This window comes from Euprymna scolopes, chromosome 38 (genome assembly GCF_053919585.1).
Source record: "Euprymna scolopes isolate OS-2025 chromosome 38, ASM5391958v1, whole genome shotgun sequence".
NCBI lineage: Eukaryota > Metazoa > Mollusca > Cephalopoda > Sepiida > Sepiolidae > Euprymna > Euprymna scolopes.
In genome coordinates, this window is record NC_136519.1 from 5,111,179 (window position 1) to 5,133,530 (window position 22,352).

The following is a 22,352-nucleotide window of genomic DNA, read 5'->3' on the forward strand; positions in this document are numbered from 1 at the left end:
AAAAGATTTTCCCAAATCTCAATGCCCCTTATGTCAAATCTTGAGTCTCTAGACTGAAAAGTGACAGTTATTTGGTAGGGAAATGTACAGACACACAGACATTTTCACTTTTATAGATATATTGGAGTTTTGCACGTGAGTTTGTTTTTATGTCTAAAGATAAACAGTCTGATTGTCTACTTCAAATGACAGCAAATCTGTTATATAATGTATTCATACTAGAGTTTTTGCCTGTTAAAAACTTTCAAAAGTTATAATTCGTTGATTTAGAATGAGTATTTTATGCGAAATTGCTAGTTGAATATGGTTATATTTGTGCTTATTTTTGCATTAAATACTAATTTCTATTGATATATATTAATCCCTAACTGTGCATCTAATGGAGACCATAACACTTAGTTTGTTGCACCTTATAACAAAGGTTCATACAAAATGTTAACCAAATCAGCCCAATAGTTTCTGAGAAAAGTGGAATGGACAGACGGACACAGACTGAGAAATATATATATATATATATATATATATATATATATATATATATATATATGTGTGTGTGTGTGTTATAAAATATTCTGACAGAAGTTGAGTTGTTTCTGTGGTTCTCAGAGCAGATGGTCTATTTGTGCTCAGTTCGACTTGTGTCTTGATTCAGTCATGCGAAAAGTTCCAATTTGTCGTTCAGTGGAGAAGCATGATTGTAAACTAAAAAAATAAAGCTGTAGTTGTAATTTTGTTGAAGGTAGAGTACACTTGCTGATCCCGTATGAATGACACTACAACCAGTGTTGGAGTCGAGCACCAATTTTAGACGAACACAACAAATGGATGACTTGATGCACATTCACAAACGATGTTGAGTCTTGGAGAAATATTACTCTTTTTCACCCCAAACAAGGCATATTGCCACTTGGAACATAAAGGGGTTACTATTTGGGACCATATCTAACAGGAGACTGCAGACTTGAGCAGTGAGATGCCTGTTCAAATTATAAACTTCTGTAGGTTACAACAGTCAGGAAAGCAGAAAACAGGAAACGAATTCCAATGTCTAGCAGTTTGAGGGAAGAAATTATTAGAGTAGAAGGCTTTCAGGTATGTAGTGATCTTGGCAGTGAAGCAGGGATGGGTGGATATAAAGAATGAGGATTTTTGCCCTAACTTTTATCTGATCAGCCAATGACTGATTTCACCTACCAGTTAGAGATTGAACATTCCAAGTTCTTTTGTTTTACCAGACATTGTGGGGTCCTGGATATGACCTTAAACTATATCCAGTGGTGAGGCCCCAGCTTGCAGGCTTTGGGGAGTGTGGAGCCACCCTTTAACTACCATTGCTCCCAGGTCCACTCTGACCTGGAGTGGTAGTACCTGTTAGGGTTCCAACTATGTGTTAAATAGAAACCGACTTGAAAACAACAAATATATTCTAATAAAAAAATTTTCTTCAAAATCTTTGGATTCGGCATTAAATAACCCGAAAAGGGTTGATATGCCGTCAAACAAAAACAACCAACCAGACATTGTGGAGCAAAGATGCAAAATGAAAGTGAAAGACTACATAATCAATTAGCTGGGAGTTGAGAGAATTCAGTGGAAGCTGAATGAGACTGGCATGTTAAATGTAGTCTGTAAACTGTCTGTTCTTTTAAACACAGTAGAAATACAACAAAAGTAGTATAAGATATTTTTTTTTTAAAGTTGAATAGTAAATAAGATTTTTTTTTAAAGTTGAATAGTAAATAAGTTTTTTTTTAAAGTTGAATAGTAAATAAGTTTTTTTTTTTAAAGTTGAATAGTAAATAAGTTTTTTTTTAAAAGTTGAATAGTAAATAAGTTTTTTTTTTAAAGTTGAATAGTAAATAAGTTTTTTTTTTAAAGTTGAATAGTAAATAAGATTTTTTTTTAAAGTTGAATAGTAAATAAGTTTTTTTTTTAAAGTTGGATAGTAAATAAGTTTTTTTTTTTAAAGTTGGATAGTAAATAAGTTTTTTTTTTAAAGTTGAATAGTAAATAAGTTTTTTTTTTAAAGTTGAATAGTAAATAAGATTTTTTTTTAAAGTTGAATAGTAAATAAGTTTTTTTTTTAAAGTTGGATAGTAAATAAGATTTTTTGTTTTAAAGTTGAATAGTAAATAAGATTTTTTGTTTTAAAGTTGAATAGTAAATAAGATTTTTTGTTTTAAAGTTGAATAGTAAATAAGATTTTTGTTTTAAAGTTGAATAGTAAATAAGTTTTTTTTTTAAAGTTGAATAGTAAATAAGATTTTTTTTTAAAGTTGAATAGTAAATAAGTTTTTTTTTTAAAGTTGGATAGTAAATAAGATTTTTTGTTTTAAAGTTGAATAGTAAATAAGATTTTTTGTTTTAAAGTTGAATAGTAAATAAGATTTTTTTTTAAAGTTGGATAGTAAATAAGTTTTTTTTTTAAAGTTGGATAGTAAATAAGTTTTTTTGTTTTAAAGTTGAATAGTAAATAAGATTTTTTTTTAAAGTTGAATAGTAAATAAGTTTTTTTTTAAAGTTGGATAGTAAATAAGATTTTTTGTTTTAAAGTTGAATAGTAAATAAGTTTTTTTTTTAAAGTTGAATAGTAAATAAGATTTTTTTTTTAAAGTTGAAAAGTAAATAAGATTTTTTTTTAAAGTTGAATAGTAAATAAGTTTTTTTGTTTTAAAGTTGAATAGTAAATAAGTTTTTTTGTTTTAAAGTTGAATAGTAAATAAGATTTTTTTTTAAAGTTGAATAGTAAATAAGATTTTTTGTTTTAAAGTTGAATAGTAAATAAGATTTTTTGTTTTAAAGTTGAATAGTAAATAAGATTTTTTTTTAAAGTTGAATAGTAAATAAGTTTTTTTTTTAAAGTTGAATAGTAAATAAGATATTTTTTTAAAGTTGAATAGTAAATAAGTTTTTTTTTTAAAGTTGAATAGTAAATAAGTTTTTTTTTTAAAGTTGAATAGTAAATAAGATATTTTTTTAAAGTTTAATAGTAAATAACTTTTTTTTTTAAAGTTGAATAGTAAATAAGTTTTTTTTTTAAAGTTGAATAGTAAATAAGATTTTTTTTTAAAGTTGAATAGTAAATAAGTTTTTTTTTTAAAGTTGGATAGTAAATAAGATTTTTTGTTTTAAAGTTGAATAGTAAATAAGATTTTTTGTTTTAAAGTTGAATAGTAAATAAGATTTTTTTTTAAAGTTGGATAGTAAATAAGTTTTTTTTTTAAAGTTGGATAGTAAATAAGTTTTTTTGTTTTAAAGTTGAATAGTAAATAAGATTTTTTTTTAAAGTTGAATAGTAAATAAGTTTTTTTTTAAAGTTGGATAGTAAATAAGATTTTTTGTTTTAAAGTTGAATAGTAAATAAGATTTTTTTTTAAAGTTGAATAGTAAATAAGTTTTTTTTTTAAAGTTGAATAGTAAATAAGATTTTTTTTTTAAAGTTGAAAAGTAAATAAGATTTTTTTTTAAAGTTGAATAGTAAATAAGTTTTTTTGTTTTAAAGTTGAATAGTAAATAAGTTTTTTTGTTTTAAAGTTGAATAGTAAATAAGTTTTTTTGTTTTAAAGTTGAATAGTAAATAAGATTTTTTTTTAAAGTTGAATAGTAAATAAGATTTTTTGTTTTAAAGTTGAATAGTAAATAAGATTTTTTGTTTTAAAGTTGGATAGTAAATAAGTTTTTTTTTTAAAGTTGGATAGTAAATAAGTTTTTTTTTTAAAGTTGGATAGTAAATAAGTTGTTTTTTAAAGTTGGATAGTAAATAAGTTTTTTTTTTAAAGTTGAATAGTAAATAAGTTGTTTTTTTTAAAGTTGGATAGTAAATAAGATTTTTTGTTTTAAAGTTGGATAGTAAATAAGATTTTTTTTTTTAAAGTTGGATAGTAAATAAGTTTTTTTTTTAAAGTTGAATAGTAAATAAGTTTTTTTTTTAAAGTTGAATAGTAAATAAGTTTTTTTTTTAAAGTTGAATAGTAAATAAGATTTTTTGTTTTAAAGTTGAATAGTAAATAAGTTTTTTTTTTAAAGTTGGATAGTAAATAAGTTTTTTTTTTTTAAGTTGGATAGTAAATAAGTTTTTTTTTTTAAAGTTGGATAGTAAATAAGTTTTTTTTTTAAAGTGGAATAGTAAATAAGTTTTTTTTTTAAAAGTTGGATAGTAAATAAGATTTTTTGTTTTAAAGTTGAATAGTAAATAAGATTTTTTGTTTTAAAGTTGAATAGTAAATAAGATTTTTTGTTTTAAAGTTGAATAGTAAATAAGATTTTTTGTTTTAAAGTTGAATAGTAAATAAGTTTTTGTTTTAAAGTTGAATAGTAAATAAGATTTTTTGTTTTAAAGTTGAATAGTAAATAAGATTTTTTGTTTTAAAGTTGAATAGTAAATAAGATTTTTTGTTTTAAAGTTGAATAGTAAATAAGATTTTTTGTTTTAAAGTTGAATAGTAAATAAGATTTTTTGTTTTAAAGTTTGATAGTAAATAAGATTTTTGTCAACTCAAAATGCAAGTTTAAGGATACATTTTGATCGAAGAGATACAGATTCAATTGATCGTAAGACCTCAAAAAATCAAACTGAGTATCCAGAGATTCTAACTCTCTTCTCTTGCCCATCTCCTGGAATATATGCATCTTTGATATTTATTCATTTACAGACTGTTATAAATAAATATATTACTCACCTCAATGGATTCCAATATGAATAATATATAATGCATCTTTGAGTTCAACAAGATACACCTGAAAAAGTTCAGAGGTTACATTGACTGAAACATTGTGAAATAACATTCAAGATGAGAACAAATAACAGTGCAAATAATACGAGTGATCAATCCTCATATGACAAATTCAGAAACACACAGTACCATCTCCACTATTTTGCTGATACCATTTTTCTCATGCCGATAATTTTTTTTTTTAACAGAAAAAAATTATTTCTTTAAATTAGCAATTTGAACAGGATTTAATCATGCGGTTTTTTAATTTGTATAATCTGTACTTTTCTATCCAAAAGAAAATACTTCCATGACAACAGAAATAAATTGAATTTATTGATTACGTAATGATGGTAATCAAATGTTTTAAGCTGAAGTATGTGATTATTGTATGATTAGGAAGTTGCTTAAAATATCAATAATATTGCTATTACTACTACTACAACAACAACAACAACCAAATATGGAGTCAGAGATGAGTTTTTGTCATCAATTTTTTTAAAATGAAATCAGTGACATATAATAAATTGGGACTGAAAGATACTAGAGACTAATTGGTGCAGTTGAATCATGTGTTAAAAAGGTTTAAGCGATACTTATTGATAAATTTGTTTAATTGGTACTTATCTAGAACCTGGTCCGAGGTTGTGTCTGTATCTTTCGGCAGTTTATGGTAAGCTGCTGAAGAAAGCTGAAGTAATTAGCCAATCAGCTGTTGGCACACAATAAAATTTTTCTTAAAACAAAAATTGTTTTTGTTCATAGTTGTTTCAATGTTTTATCTTAAAAAAAACTTATTTCTTTGAAGCCTTTGTTGTAAAAACTTTTTTTTAGTATACTTGAAAAGATATTTCTTTCATACAATTAAACTTACAATAATTCTTGTGTTAAAGGTGTTTTTGTTTTTAGCATTTTGAATTTATCATCTGGCAGTGTTTGATTCGGCTTTTTCTGATAAACTGCCAGAAGATGCCCACATGACCATGGGCAGGGCTTTACGTTGCAAGTGAAAGTCACATTTGCGAGTGATTTTTCAAAGTCGTGACTAGAAATAATAAAACGCTTATCTTTTGGCGATTGTGTTTTTTTTTTTTTTTTTCTTTTTCACCGACAATCTTCCAAAGTTCATTACTGAGCGAAAAATGTCTTTTCAATCTTTATTTTTTTTAATAAAACGAGCAAAGTAAAATTAAACAATAAAATATTTATTAAAACAATATACTCTTTTTTAATTAAATAAAGGCATTTTAAAACAACACCTAAAGAAATTTGAATGTTCAAGTCTCAACATAAAATTTAGTGCATACTTAGAATTGCACTTGTTAAAAAAATACAGAAAAATCTCTATGATCTACATACTCGTCATGGAATGGAGATGTCATATTCCAAAAATCATATGGGTTTTGGCTAAACGTACATAGTAACTTTCTATTTGACTAATAAATGAAAATATTCAGTTGTCAAAGGTCAACTAAAAATAAATTTTTCCGTAGACCACTGTTGGTCAGGTTCTGGATCAGTACAGCTTAAGTCTTCGTATTATTTGGATTCATCGAACTACTGTTCTCATCTTGAATGTGATTTTCACAACGTTTAGTTGATGTAACCTCCAACCTTCTTCAGGTGTATCTTGTCGAACTCTGGGAAAGTTACTATCTAACTTGGGAATTTGGACGGAATTTCGAGCAGAACCCTTTATTTACTAAATGCGGTAGCATGTTCTTGCACCATCAGCCATGACCAGATAGAGGTCCTAAGTAATTTGCAATTGTATTTTTCGGTCCCCCACCTTGAGGATTGAACCTTCAGGAAAATATTACTTTTTACAATTAATTTTTCCAAATACTCTAACCACTGCGCCACAGGTACAAATTTTTGGGAGCCTTAAACCTATTTTATTTCTAGTTGTAAATAGTTAGGATTCTGTTTTTGGTTTGCGAATTTTCTCTGTTAAAATTAACTATTTCATTTAATAACTTTGTACACAAAAATTCCTGCCAAATAGTAGTATTATACATAACCGATAGTTGTGTGTAATATATGAATGTACATAGGTTTAATAAAATTTGTGTGTAATATGTGACTGTACACAATATGTGACTGTACATAATATGTGACTGTACATAATATATGAATGTACATAATATATGACTGTACATAATGTGTGACTGTACATATGTGACTGTACATAATATATGACTGTACATATGTGAATGTACATATGTGAATGTACATAATATATGACTGTACATATGTGAATGTACATAATATATGACTGTACATATGTGAATGTACATAATATATGACTGTACATATGTGAATGTACATAATATATGACTGTACATATGTGAATGTACATAATATATGACTGTACATATGTGAATGTACATAATATATGACTGTACATATGTGAATGTACATAATATATGACTGTACATATGTGAATGTACATGATATATGACTGTACATATGTGAATGTACATTATATATGACTGTACATATGTGAATGTACATAATATATGACTGTACATATGTGAATGTACATAATATATGACTGTACATATGTGAATGTACATAATATATGACTGTACATATGTGAATGTACATAATATATGACTGTACATATGTGAATGTACATAATATATGACTGTACATATGTGAATGTACGTAATATATGACTGTACATATGTGAATGTACATAATATATGACTACATATGTGAATGTACGTAATATATGACTGTACATATGTGAATGTACGTAATATATGACTGTACATATGTGAATGTACGTAATATATGACTACATATGTGAATGTACGTAATATATGACTGTACATATGTGAATGTACGTAATATATGACTGTACATATGTGAATGTACGTAATATATGACTGTACATATGTGAATGTACGTAATATATGACTGTACATATGTGAATGTACGTAATATATGACTGTACATATGTGAATGTACGTAATATATGACTGTACATATGTGAATGTACGTAATATATGACTGTACATATGTGAATGTACGTAATACATGACTGTACATATGTGAATGTACGTAATACATGACTGTACATATGTGAATGTACGTAATACATGACTGTACATATGTGAATGTACGTAATACATGACTGTACATATGTGAATGTACGTAATATATGACTGTACATATGTGAATGTACGTAATATATGACTGTACATATGTGAATGTACGTAATATATGACTGTACATATGTGAATGTACATAATATATGACTGTACATATGTGAATGTACATAATATATGACTGTACATATGTGAATGTACATAATATATGACTGTACATATGTGAATGTACATAATATATCAATGTACATATGTGAATGTACATAATATATCAATGTACATATGTGAATGTACATAATATATCAATGTACATAATATATGACTGTACATAATATATCAATGTACATAAGGTGTGACTGTACATGAATGAACATAGGTTTAATAAAATATGTTGAGGAACACTTTAGCAAGAGTTAAACGCATTTATTATTCAAAAAGGAAACAAATGGATGTGAAAGTCCTTAATCTGCGGAGTTTCGAAGAAATATTTTCCTTTTCATAAGAGGGGAGAAGTTTATTACTCCACGTTTAAAACCGACATTGTCTTTAACTCTACCCTCGTGGGGAGGTTCATCATTATTATTTAAAACTATCACCTTTACTATCATTATGATAACTAATTATAACATTTTTACCGTTCAACAATTTTGTTTCAATTTCATTATACATATTGAAATCGTTTTTTTTTTGTTTTTTTTTTTTCGCCGTTTGAATTAAACGCTAATACGTGCAACATTTAAAAATAAATAAATAAAAAATACATCAAACGGCTAAAATAATGCACTCTTTTCGAACATGGTTGCTAGGAACGAATGCTGTTCATACTATAAATTTCAGGGTTTTTTCAACGTCTTTCATTCTCATTTCGATACTTTTTTGTGACCAAGAGCGGAGGACCACTTGAAATATAAAAATAAAATATTAAATGCAAAAAGTAACATCATTTTCATGCTTCAAAAATCCTCATAACCTTTAAATCACTATATATATGGAAATTCTGGATTAAATTATGTAGAATTACAGTAAAATCTTTTGTTTGACGAAGAAGTACAAATAAAGTTTATTTTCTTAATCCATAGATTTTCAATGAATGGCTCATCTCATCGGAGGAAATGTTATTAACAAAATAGATATGGGTAATCATAAATTTTGCTTAATAGCACTTAAATTGGAAATTAAAATTGAGATGGTGTAATACTCAAAGTTGAAAAAAAATGAATACACAGGAACAGTTGTAAAATCCAATAAATATTGGTATGTTCCAGAATGAATTGTTTTTTTTAATTTTTAATAGCATATTCTAGGCTGAGAAGTAAAATCCAAGTCGTGTATATTTGGTAAAACGGTACTGTCTGTTTGTAAAAATTATATAATTTTTACATACAGACAGTACCGTTTCATACTTATGCAATCATCAGTGTAGGAAGTGATAATTACTGTCGGCCAAAGAATTCAAACCCAATCAAAAAGTCACTTTTGACTGACTATGCAGGTTGTTATTTAACTCCTATGCCACCACGGCCCTGTCGGTGGGGCATTAGAATACACCGACTGCCCCCCTGCAGAGGGTAAAAGTCCCTCAATGGGGGTCCTGGATATGACCTTAAACTATATCCAGTGGTGAGGCCCCAGCTTGTGGGCTTTGGGGAGTGTGGAGCCACCCTTTAATTACTATTGCTCCCAGGTCCACTCTGACCCCGGAGTGGTAGTACCTGTTAGGGTCCCAACTATGGGTTAAATAGAAACCGACTTGAAAACAATAAATATATTCTATTAAAAAATTTTTTCTTCAAAATCTTTGGATTCAGCATTAAATAACCCGAAAAGGGTTGATATGCCGTAAAACAAAACCAACCAACCAACCAACCTATGGCACCAAGAAGTATCGCAGAAAATGGATATATATGTCAAAACTATTCAACAAATACAGAAAGCTAATCAGATACTGTTCAACAGCATATTCTGGAACTTTACATTATGCCAAAGTTGACAGCTTATTATAGCTCTCATTTTATATATATATATATATATATATATATATATATATATATATATATATATAATGAATCTCCACTAGTGGCATTTGTGGAAAGTTTTAATTTTATGAAGTCTGGCAGGAAGCATACTCATCTAAGTATTCTGGTTAATGTAATTTAAGAATAATATCTGGTTATGGAAGTCTATTTTTAAAATATTTGTGTGCGTTTATATTTCCATTTTATAGACATCCAGTGCGAATACAGACCCCAAAATATTGCATCATCTTAGATGGAACAGATACTACATACCAATCCTAGCTCAAAGGTTAAAGTGTATTATAGTTAGTTTTACATTTGAATCAATAGTGATATCGGATTTTTTTTTTTTTTCTTTTTTTCATTACATTTTCAGTAATTGGACGATACCATCTTTTAAAAAGAGGGGTGAAAGGTGAAAGTTTAGGCGTAAACTTTAGATCATAAGCATATTATATAGATCGATATGCGGCACAATCACATTGACACACTGGTTCTCGTTAGATCACCAAAGTTAAACAGCATTGAGTTTAGCCAGTACCAGATGGGTGACCATTTAGGAATATCAGGTGCTGTATGTAGGAGGATGTCGATGCTTCTGGCAGCTTCTGCATCCAACCTGATCTCCATCTAAGTATTTGGGTTAATGTAGCTTCAGAATATGCCAAGTTATGGCAATCTACTTTCAAAATACCTGTAGGATTTTGAAACATATTTCTCTAGATGTTCTGCATGTATGATATTATTGCTCCATCTTTTGACAGAACAGATACTTCATCTTGATCCTAGTCTGAAGGCCAAGAAAGTGTATTTTAGTTGGTATTATGATTGATACAACAGTGACTTCAAATAAAATATTTTTATAATTATTTTTCAGCATTGTATCTTTGGTGATCAGAAAAAAAATAATGTATGCACCAACATATTAATTGCTCTTGAATGTTATATGCTAACTGTTCCATACACGGCATTACCCGGTAGTGTTTATGTTTGTGATAATATTTTTTTTTTTTTTTTTTTTGTACTAATGGATCACATTCAAGGCTAAAGGTTACTGAGATGCAATGATTCTTCTTGTCTTGAGGTAACATTCACCTTGGATAATTTAAGCTGGCTTCATCCAATAAATTCACATCTCACATGAAAGCTGACCAAGCCTGGCGATCCATTGCCAATGCTATCACTATCAACAGCCAGTCATAGTTCCAACAGCAAACACTGTAAATTGTCAAACCCAGAGTCGGTTTGGTATCTTGCTTAACTGTTCTGAGCCACGTTTTAAGCTGGCTGCTGCATCGCTTCTTCCAACCTCAAAGAAGAACCAGATCAATGGCTTCTGATGAGATTGCCTCATTGACAATGGATGGCCTGACCAGCCCAGCAAAAGCATCTCGTGAGAAGAGCCCACTGGAAAGAGGTGATGTGGCACCATGCCTGGACCACCATGTTTGGCAGGAAGTGTTGCCAAGGCACACACAGGATGTGACGCAGACAAAAATGATCAAAAACCCCCAACCTGCCAAGATGCAATAATTGCCAGTTGAGACATGAGAGACCTTTTTGGAGGATTGAGGATAATTTTTCAAAACATTTAAGTTTGTTTATAAAATTTCACCCGGAATAAACAAGAGCTGCTAATTCTCTGCTTTTATTAAATCCAAGAAAAAGTAGATTTCCCCTTAAGTCTGTAAAGACTCGTGGATGTGAGTTCTTGGCTTTTTGACCGTAAGCTGCTTTTTTCGTTGACTTTTCTAAACCAAAGATATATTTCAGCTTTTCTTTTTTTTTTTTTTAAAGCTTTATTTTGAGATGTGAAAAAAATATTTAAAAGAATTTTAATTTGAAAAATATAATTTTCAATTTTTAAATCCAAATTGAATAGACTAACATTCAGATGTATCCAAGTATCTCTATAAGAGCCACTGTCCGTTTGACCTGTTTGCAATATCATTTTTCATTGCTGAACGCAAAGATTGAACAGCCACTGAAGAATACGTTCATGTTGAAACTCTAACAATGGACTTGTTCAGGTAAACCAACTACATTGAACTTAACAATTATGGAAAACTTATCAAGTCTGAACTGAATTTTTACAAAAATCTATTACTGATTTATAAAAACATAGAATCAGAACAAAAAATCTTTTTGATTATTGATGCATTTAATGTGGAAATTGGGCATGAATTTGTGAATGGAGCTCTTATTACTTAATCTATAAAATAGCAAGTATTACTGACATGCTCTAAAAATCATTAAAAAAAAAAAAGTATTGTGCACATATACTGTGGCCAGTTGATTGTAAAATTGAAAGATACAGGTAAATAATTCCTATTTCCGTCGTATAAATTATTTCAAGCTGCATTATTTTGTTCTTTTCACAAGGAAAACATTCATATAAGCAGCAGCAGCCTTTCTTTCTTTTTTTTTTTCAACACCATCAAAACACAATGCAAATGACGTGGCGTCCAATAACAAAAATCTCTCTAACAAAACGATCCATCTTGTTTTACAATAGAGATAGAGATATGATAAAAATTGTCAACAAAAACAAAAATATAACAAATAAATGTTATCAAAGGCAAGATAAGTTACTTTTCAACCTAGCTGAATAAGTTTTTAGTGTTTTTACTTACTTTAAAACGTTTATTCGGTTAAAAAAACAAATAGTGTCCAGCATTACGTGAGAACAAAAAAAAATGGCTGTGATTTGACTTTTACATCTTTGAAGTCTCTCTAATGACGTAAAAATGAAATAGTGTTGTTAGAAAACCCACCCAGTAAATGTTACCATGACGACATTTAATACCAGTATGTTGCTCCCAATTTCCATCTTCTTGGCACTTTATCGAACTCTGGATTTTAAGCCGTGCAATTTTTAAAGCTGAAAGAACACACATTCAAGCTGGATTATTGTCCTCTTCACTAACGAGGAAAACATTTGCATAAGCAACAGCAGTCCTTTTTGTTTTTCACCAAACAACAAAACACTCATACAAATGACATGACATCCAAAAACAAAAGTTTCTCCAGCAAAAAAATCCATTTCCTTTTATTCTACCATTTCAGACTCCCAACAGCACCTAACTTTGCATAATCACCCTTGCTTCATATCTAAATGGTTCTAGGTTTGCTGTGCCACTCTTTCCATACATTGTGCAACGTTACACACGTGTTAACATGTAGACACCATAGTACAGAAGACAAGGAAAAAAAACTTATTTTCAGTTGAACAACAGACATTTATTTACAGGTACTTTCCAGAATAATGCCTTGTCTCTTGTTCAAAAGTTTTCTTGTACTCCAATGTGCTGAACAAGGCTCTGCTGTGTCAAACACGTGGTACTCTGTTCCTGTCCGGCCATGTTTAGGATACGTCTGTCCCTGTTGTTCTCAGCCACATGTGTAACAAGTCTATATTTGTCCTTTAACGTGATCATTGGTCGGCGCACATATTCTTCTTTATATTTTTCTTTCCTTCTTCGTCGTGACGTCACCTTGCATACTTCTGTCCTTTGCATACATTGGCTGCCACTGCCACGTGAACATCTGCGCTCTGTTACAATTGGGCGCATGCTGACTTTATCTGATTATCTCTCTCTCTCTCCTCATCATTACCACATATGTTCTTAGCGATATGTTGGATTCATCACTGCTTTCATTTTAACCAGGGTATAAGGTTCGCCTCTGAAGATTAAAGAAATTCTGACTTCGACAATTTCAAAATATCCAATTTCGACTCCATATTTTAAAATCTTCCAATATTCAGAATTTCTAATTCTTTAAGGAATAAAATAAAATCTTCCTCTGATTGTTCTGACGAGTTTGACTTCAACTTCTCCCATAAATATATGATCCTGGATATGGCCTTAAACTATATCCAGTGATAAGGCCCCAGCTTGCAGGATTTGGGGAGAGTGGAGTCACCCTTTAATTGCCATTGCTCCCAGGTCCACTCTGACCCCGGAGTGGTAGTACCTGTTAGGATCCCAACTATGGGTTAAATAGAAACCGACTTGAAAACAACAAATATATTCTATTAAAAAAATTTTCTTCAAAATCTTTGGATTCAGCATTAAATAACCTGAAAAGGATTGATATGCCGTAAAACAACCAACCCATAAATATAAAAATTCTCAAGCTATGTTTACTGTTTCTATTTTTTAATAGTCTGTCTAGTTTTTTTAAATCGGTAACTTGCATTTATTGGCTAATTATTTTGCCAGTTGGCAATGGCCGGCCATAAAAACTTGCAAGGTTTGTACTTGTCACTGTAAATTTGGAGTTTAGAAATCTTCCAGCTTAAAAACTTGTTCATTCAAAGTTGAATGATGATTTTAAGAGTTCATATTAGAAACTTTCTTTTCAACTTGTTTGTTTTAACCTTCATTGTTTTTGCCTTTTCTTTGCCTTCTCGCCGTTTTTACATATCCACTAAAGAGACTTTATTTTACTCAAACTTGTAAAATAGACCTATGAATATTCCTTGCTTTTGAAACGAAAATGTTTTGTAGTGTGAAATTTCTTTATAACAAAACCTGAAAGAGTTTCTTTTTCCTTTGTGCTTTAATCATGAAGTCATTTTTAGAATTTTCTTGTGAACTAAAATTCTTTTATCTCTGATTAAGTGGACATTCTACATTCTGTCAACACCTTAACCTTAAATTATTCAAAACAACCTTTCTTTTCCTAATGTCAACTTACTCTTCCTTGTCTATTTTCAGCTTTAACCGAGTCACACGCATATCCTTTTCTAATCTGTTTTGTTTTTTCATCCCATGGATTTCTCTCAACTAGTTTTTCGACCTGACTCCCCAGAGCGATGAATGTAGCACAATATTGAGCTTAATATAAGGTGTGGCATTAACGAAAGTTTATAATGTTTCTGTGGCATTCTATAATGCATTCTATAATGGCTAGGGCTTACGAATAAAGAATAACTCTCAAATCTTAAAAACGGTTTGGGTGAACTTGTAACAGTGCCAAAACTTTTTTTTTCCACTTTATTTTTCTTGTATTTTTCCTTTCTCCACTCTTTTCTCACCTTTTGTTCGTTTTCCGTTTCCGTATTAACTGTTTCAGCACTTTCTGCCTGTAAGTGTCAATTTCATTTGATTTGACTGGTTATTGCATCGCTTTCAGTGTTCCTGAGGCAACTAAACTAGGCTGTATTTGAAGGGAATTAAGTTATCAAACAAAATGAAAAAATAAAATGAATAATAAAATTTATTTTTTGTATTTGGATTTTTCGGACTATTGTTCTCATCTTGGTTGTGTTTTTCCACAATGTTTCGACCAATGTAACCTCCAACCGTCTCCAGGTGCATTCTGAAAAATCTACAATAGTGTAGTAAATAATGGGCAATCAACAAGTCCCCCACTAACCAACAATCACAAGGTTGTTTGCTCAGCAACCGACAAGGCTAACATGCTTGCCAGTCGGTTTGCCTCAAACTCCACACTGGACCCTCTCAACCACCCCCTACCTGACTTTCCTATGCGGACAGATGCCACGTTAGATGATCTGAAAATCACCCCTGCTCAGGTGCATGCTATCATAAAAAAACCTTGACACTTCAAAAGCATGTGGACCCGATCTCATCCCAGCTGTGCTATTAAAAAAAGTGCGCAGCTAAAGTAGCTCCAGTTCTCTCCAAACTCTACAACAAATGCCTTAATGAATCTTCCTTTCCGGTCTGTTGGAAAGCTGCTTCTTTGGTATCAGTATTCAAGAATTCTGGCGAAAGAACCGACCTAGTAAATTATCGCCCCATTAGCCTCCTCCCACTTTTTGCCAAAATATTTGAGACCTAAATTAACCATGCTCTAGTCCATCACCTTACAGATGCTAAACTAACTGACCAATAATATGGATTTAGACAAGCCTGTTCAACAGCAGCCATCCTAACTGTAATCTCTGAACGTATATACCACTCACTGGACAAAGCCGGGGAGGGCAGAACGGTAGCTCTAGATATATCTAAGGCTTTTGACAGGGTATGGCATGAGGGTCTCCTCAGGAAAATTAGATCATACGGTATCACTGGTAGAATACTAAACATAATTAAATCCTTTTTAGATAAGAGAAAAATCCAGGTTGTCCTCGACGGTCGTACATCTAAATAGTATGATATAAATGCGGGAGTGCCTCAGAGGTCTATCCTTGGACCTCTATTGTTCCTAATATTTATTAATGACCTCCCCGACAAAACTGCCTCTGAGATGGGTATATATGCTGATGACACCACACTCTATAACAGGCATGACAGGAAAACAAATGAACACATATCTAAATAATTGGCAAAAACACTAGAGGATGACCTCCAATCTGTAGTGGAATGGGGACAAAAATGGATGGTCACATTTTTTTTTTTTTTTTACACAGTGATCACCACTTATCAAGGCCCGGAAGCCACTCAGGGATAAGGGTTATTGCAAGTACATTAAGTTAGTGAGGAGATTTGCTGAAGTGTTTACTTAAGGGGGCGGTTCATTAGGAATTTGTTAACATTGGACTTGAAGACATCCAAGTTATAGTCCGGAGGGAAGCAGGCAGACGGAACAGAGTTCCACAGGCGTGCATTCAATGCCGCCAAGACTAAACTAGTTTCCTTCAATAATTACAAGAAACCTTCTCTATCACCAATAGCAATAGCCGACAACACTTTATCTGAGAGTACATCTTTCAAATTACTTGGCCTAACGTTCACAGGAAATATGAGTTGGAACAATTACATTAAAAGCATTGCCAGGGCCACTGCAAAGAAGGTAGGCTCTCTCTACCGTGCTAGAAAACTACTAACACCCGAAAGTATCCTGTACCTCTAGGCCACCATTTGTCCATGTATGGAGTATTGCTGTCATATTTGGGCTGGTGCATCTGCTACTAGTCTCTCACTCCTTGACAAGGTTCAAAAGAGTCGCCAATCTGATAGGCCCTGAACTGGCATCTAAGCTTCAGCCTCTGTCCCATCGACGAAATGTTGCATCCCTCTGCCTGTTCTACAAGTATTTTAATGGAAAATGCCTTGACAAACTGCAAGCACTTGTGCCCCCACGACGTAAACACCCTCGACAAACCCGACAAACAGCTAAATCTCACCCCCACACAGTAGAGATCCCTAGATGTAAAAGATCTTTCTACTCCAGCAGTTTCTTTCCCAGAACCGCTAGAATTTGGAATTCCATTCCAGGTCCCTGCTTCCCTAACTGTACTGATGTGCAGAAGTTCAAGTGTAACATGAACAAACATCTTGCTGCCAAAATCCCCACATAGTACCCCAGTAGATGTTACCCCTGATAGTAGCCCCCTACACCAAAGTGGCAATGTGCCTTGTTTGGGGTGAAAATGTAATAATAAAAAAAAAAATGTTATTGATGAATGGTGAAAAAATAGCACCATTCACATCCAGTGTGAATTCACCTTAATATGGTCAGAGGTTACATCGGTCGAAATGTTGTGGAGAAAAACAACCAAGATGAGAACAATAGTCCAAACAATTCAAATAATAAAAACAAAAAAAAATACTCAAGCCTCATCTCCAATAAAAAAAAAAGAAAGAAAAATCTGTATATATATATATGTTTAAAGAAAAAATAGAAAAAACCGAATGAAATTATTTTTCTATTTTTTCTTTAAACATAACGTCAACCACCGCTGGTATATTTTTTCATTCCTTATACATATATATATATATATATATATATATATATATATATATATAATGTCGTAATAATATTCATTTAAAAAAAGTGTCGTTTTTGAATACAAAGTACAAGTCACAGGCATCAAATCCTTGTATGTAAATCTGTAAAGTTTAAAATTCACAAGATTAGATAAGATTAACATTTTTTTTATAAAACTAAGCTCTTATATCTGTAATATTAAGACAAAACGCAAATTTTGGCCAAAAAACAAAAACCCTTCCGAATGAATACATTCAGTAACACATAAAAACACAGGCAGATGTATTTGAACTCTTTAATCAATATTTCAAATATATCGACAATATTAGTCTCTTATTATTTAGACTCTCTAGGCTACTGTTTTCGCTGAATTGTTGAATTCGCCATGTGCCCAAATCAACTTAATGGAGATAGCTGCACTAGAGAAAGGGCAAATATTCCTATATATATATCTCTGAACATAACAGAAAAGGGCAGATCCCCCCAAAAAACATGCTTACCGCAAACCAAGGAATAGACGTGTTACCGTAAACCTCAAAGAACTATTAAAATTCCAGGAAGCTTGGAATTGAGCGATTACTTTTCTTGAATATTTTATTTCTGTTGAATCTTTCACTTTATTTAGATCTTCTTTAGGTGCACCTCCTTGAACTCTGGCAGGGAGGGGAATCTATATACAATTTCAAATGAAACCCTTTATTTAATCCGCATGAGTGCCCTCATTCTGTCAGTCATGACAAAGTAAGTTTGAAGTAATTTGTTATTGTATTCTTCATATCGCCCATACTGAGGATTGAACCATCAATATCCAGAATATTAATAAGTAGTAAGATTGTACATCTAGAAAACAAAATAGCGTTAAAGCTCCTAAAATTAATTCTAGAATTGCCCACATGGACCCGTGGTATAGCGGATAAAGTACTTGCTAAAATTCAGTTGTAAAGTTACTCTTCTGAAGATTAAAGGTTTGATTGTCAGTGTGGGCGACATTCAAAATATAATTATGAATTACTTAGGATTTCTACTTTGTCATGGCTGACGGATCGAAAACATGCTACTCATGTAGATTAAATAAAGAGTTCCGTTTGTAATTCCGTACAGATTCCCGAGCTTGACAGAAAGATTCCCCAAGTGCAACAAGATACACCTGAAGAATGTCAAAGGTTACATTGGCTGAAACTTTGTAAAAATAACACTCAAAGTGAGAATGGTAGACTAAAGAACCCAAATAATGAATATTCTCTTCTCAAAAATTCAAAAACGTTACTTATTACTTATTACTTATTACTAGCGTTGGATGATTAATCGGAATCGGGAATCAAAAATATCAGAACTTTTTGGAGTATCGGAATCTGAAAAATTTGTATTTTCTGATGCCAAAAACGATTCTTTTCATCGTTTTTATTTGTTTATTTTTGGTTAAAATTTAATTTTCCATTACTCATATTAATGATGAAATGATAAATATTTATTGAATTTAAACTCCCAATAAAACTAAAATCTCTAGTTCATATCTCTAAGTGTATTTTTATATGTAGGAAATTTTACGTAGGTTTTTTTTTTGGGGGGGGGGCGGTAACCTTCCCTAAAAAACAACTCTATATGGAGAAATTAAATGTAAAAGAATCAGAATCAGTAATTGTATCAGAATGCATGAGCCATTGAAATGGATTCACATGTTGAGGTTGTCCAATAATTTGGACAACCTGATTTGAACAATAATTTGAACTGTCCTCATGACCAAAAGACGACCATGTTAAACCTTGTTAATATTTATATATTTTCATGGCAGAAACTTTCATCTTTGTCCCTCTTGAGTGTTAAGATACTCAAGTCCAAAGTTTAAGCTTAAAAACTCATCCAAAATGATAAGACAATATATTTATTACATATTAGCATGGCTACCTTAGGGAGGGGTGGGTCACCAACAACAGAATAGAAGAGTTAGTTTTGTAAAACCTCCCCCTTCCTATCTCTCTCTCTCCAGAGTAATTTTCTTCCTATTACACCACCCACCATCCACAAAAAAAAAAAAGAAGAATATTGCCAAAAAATTCTGTCCAAAGCAATGCTGAAAAAGAATATAATATTGTGGTTGTCTAGCGTGTGTATGTAGTTTTGTGTGTGTGTTTGTAAGTGTACACGCATATACATACACACACACAGGAGCAAGGTTCCTTTTATATAATCAATCATTTCACACAAAAATTAGAGGTGAAAGAATCATACACGATATAAAGAACGGTGGAGTCTGTAGACTTAACATCCTGATTCCAAATCCTGAAATTTTAAAACCTTATACATACAGTATATTATTTCTACACTATATATGGCATAATCGCGTTGACACACCAGTTGTTATCAGATCAACAAAGTTAAGCAACGTTAAGCCTTGTTAGTACCAGATGGGTGACCATTTAGGAATTCTAAGCGCTGTATGTACTCTCCGCTTATCTCAGCATTTGTTTCCAGTTGTCCTGTACATACACTTCACTTGCCACTGGTATTTAACAATGTCGACTCAGGAGAGGTGTGGTTGGAGATTGCGCAACTCTTCATGGGTATCCATAGTCTGTCAAAGACTGAAAGGAGCCTGTTATATTATTTATACAATTTTTATTTGATAAAAGAAAAAAAATTTTATTGTGTAAAAGAAAATCATCTACTTGGCTGAAGTCAGGTTCCAGTGTTTATTAAATTGATTAATACCACAACGGCAAACCTAATTTGGAGGACAATTGTAATAATTGATGTGATCTACGTTTAATATGGAACGCATGAAAAGTTGACCCTGTGTGTGTGTTCGTTTGTTTATATATAATCATTCCATTTACAATAAAAACATTTCTCTATATTCTTCTCCAACAAAAGTCAAACAGAATTTCTGCAAAGTTTCTTTCCTAGAACATCCCATCTGTGGAACAAAATATCACCAGATGGCTTCCCAATCATCTACAGCATGGTCATATTCAAGTCTAATGTAAACAAATAATTGTCGAGCTGACCTTTTGGAAAATCAAGACTTTAAGTAATCCTCTGCTTCAATCTATCCACTGTTTCCATCCTCTCATGACTGTGACCAACGCCCATGTAACCCTCTCAAGTGACCCCCCCCCCTCTATCGACCTTGATAAGTGGTAACCAATGAGAAAAAAAAATGGTGACTGAATTTATTTTTTTAATTTGATGCGTTTAGATTTTCGTGATACAAATTGACTATATTTAAAATTGTACTCTCCTCCCTCAAAAAAAAAGAAATTACATATCTTTTACTGAGTTCATCAATATTTGATAATAAATTCTGCTCATTTTCTGACCCGACGGTTCTTGTATGAGTATTAATTCGCATTAAAAATAGTTATTTCTAAAGATATACTTGACTATATTAGGCATGAAAATGGAATGCATAAAGTGGCAGAGTTCCAAAGGCTGCCATTTTGAAGTTGTCTTGATTTGGTTAAACGCTTTTAACTCTAGTCTCTGTCAATACTTATACATTTTTTTTTTTTTTTTCAGAATACAAAACCATCCACTCCTAAACCCCATCCCTATTTCATTTCCTTCTCATTTGAGCTCCCCCCCCTCCCAATTAGAAATCAACAGAAAACTATGGTTGAAATATTCTTTAGAAAAGGTCGAAAGGGTCTTACTAACCAGTTATGTCCTTTGTTGTTCCATGCAACACATTGTGCGTGTGTGTTTGTGTGTAAATAAAATATATTTGTCAATAATTGAAGATATTTGGAGTCGGATGACCTCTAACTAATTGTGGTAACTGCAATAATTCTCATCCATTCGTTCAAGTAGTGTCCTGCCTGGTGCAGGCATTGATGGCTATGACTCTCCATCTATCTGTCTCCCTCAAGGATTTCATGAATTCATTGTTGCTCATCGTTTTTGATGATGTCCAGGTGTTCATCATACTGTCAACATATGTTTCTCGCTGTCGTCCTCTGCTTCTTCTACCCATGATCTTTCTCGTTATTCTTTGCTGGTTGTTGGAAAGTAATTTGATGACAGTCAAGTGCCACCTGTCTAGCATAGTAATCCCTACCTAGCGAGGTGTTCTTATTTAGAACCCTATTCACACTGTTTCTCGAATAAAAAGTTTGATGTTTTGCCATAGATTTCTTTAGTTGTATAGACAATAGGTTGCAGTTTCTTCTGTCTGAATAGTGCCCATATGAGGGGGCGTAATAAGTAATGCCCCTGACCCACTTCCAGTTGTCTGATCTAGCTGAAATTTTGCATGTGCAATGATTTATATCTCTACGGGTTCTATGGAAAATTACAGCTCTGAACTAATTGTGGTTTCTGTTTTACAGGTGTTTGAACGGAGTCAGGTGTGAAATGGAGTCTGTTGAATGTCGAGCAGTGATCCAGTTTTTGTATTTGAAAGGACACATACCACAGGAGACTTTTGATGAAATGAAAGAAACTTATGGTGATAATGCCCCATCATATGACCTTGTAATACGCTGGCATCGTGAATTCAAACATGGCCGGAAGTCTGTGGAAGCAACTCCCAGACCTGGTCGCCCCCCCCCCCCCCTTCTGCCATTAATGAGGCATCTGTCCGTCAAGTTGAGGCTGTAATTTTGGAAGATCGGCGCATTACTATTCGCCAAATAGCCCAAGATATCAAGATTAGTACAGGGTCTGTGGAAACTATCATTCATGACCATATGCATAAGGTGTCTGCCAGATAGATTCCCAGGTTGCTCACACCATTCCAGAAGCGAGATGTGCCAAGAAGATGAGTCAAAGTTTTTCAAAAGACTGATTACACAGGATGAAACCTGTGTCCGTCACTATGATCCAGAGACCAA

At 31.9% G+C, this 22,352-nt stretch overlaps 1 protein-coding gene and 1 long non-coding RNA gene across 23 annotated transcripts in view; one reads left to right on the top strand and one right to left on the bottom strand.

The window, feature by feature from the left end:
• The window catches only part of LOC145263055 (uncharacterized), a 153,656-nt gene that overhangs the window by 84,787 nt on the left and 46,517 nt on the right, over positions 1-22,352 (bottom strand). For 2 of the 5 annotated variants that reach the window (XR_013864470.1, XR_013864472.1), the window contains exon 2: positions 4,680-4,737. The exons of the other annotated variants lie outside the window; for them this stretch is intronic. This is a non-coding gene — a long non-coding RNA (uncharacterized LOC145263055). The remainder of the gene's footprint in view (positions 1-4,679; positions 4,738-22,352) is intronic. 5 annotated transcript variants of the gene reach the window in all.
• The window catches only part of LOC145263054 (sodium/hydrogen exchanger 9-like), a 328,320-nt gene that overhangs the window by 33,521 nt on the left and 272,447 nt on the right, over positions 1-22,352 (top strand). The window lies entirely within an intron of this gene.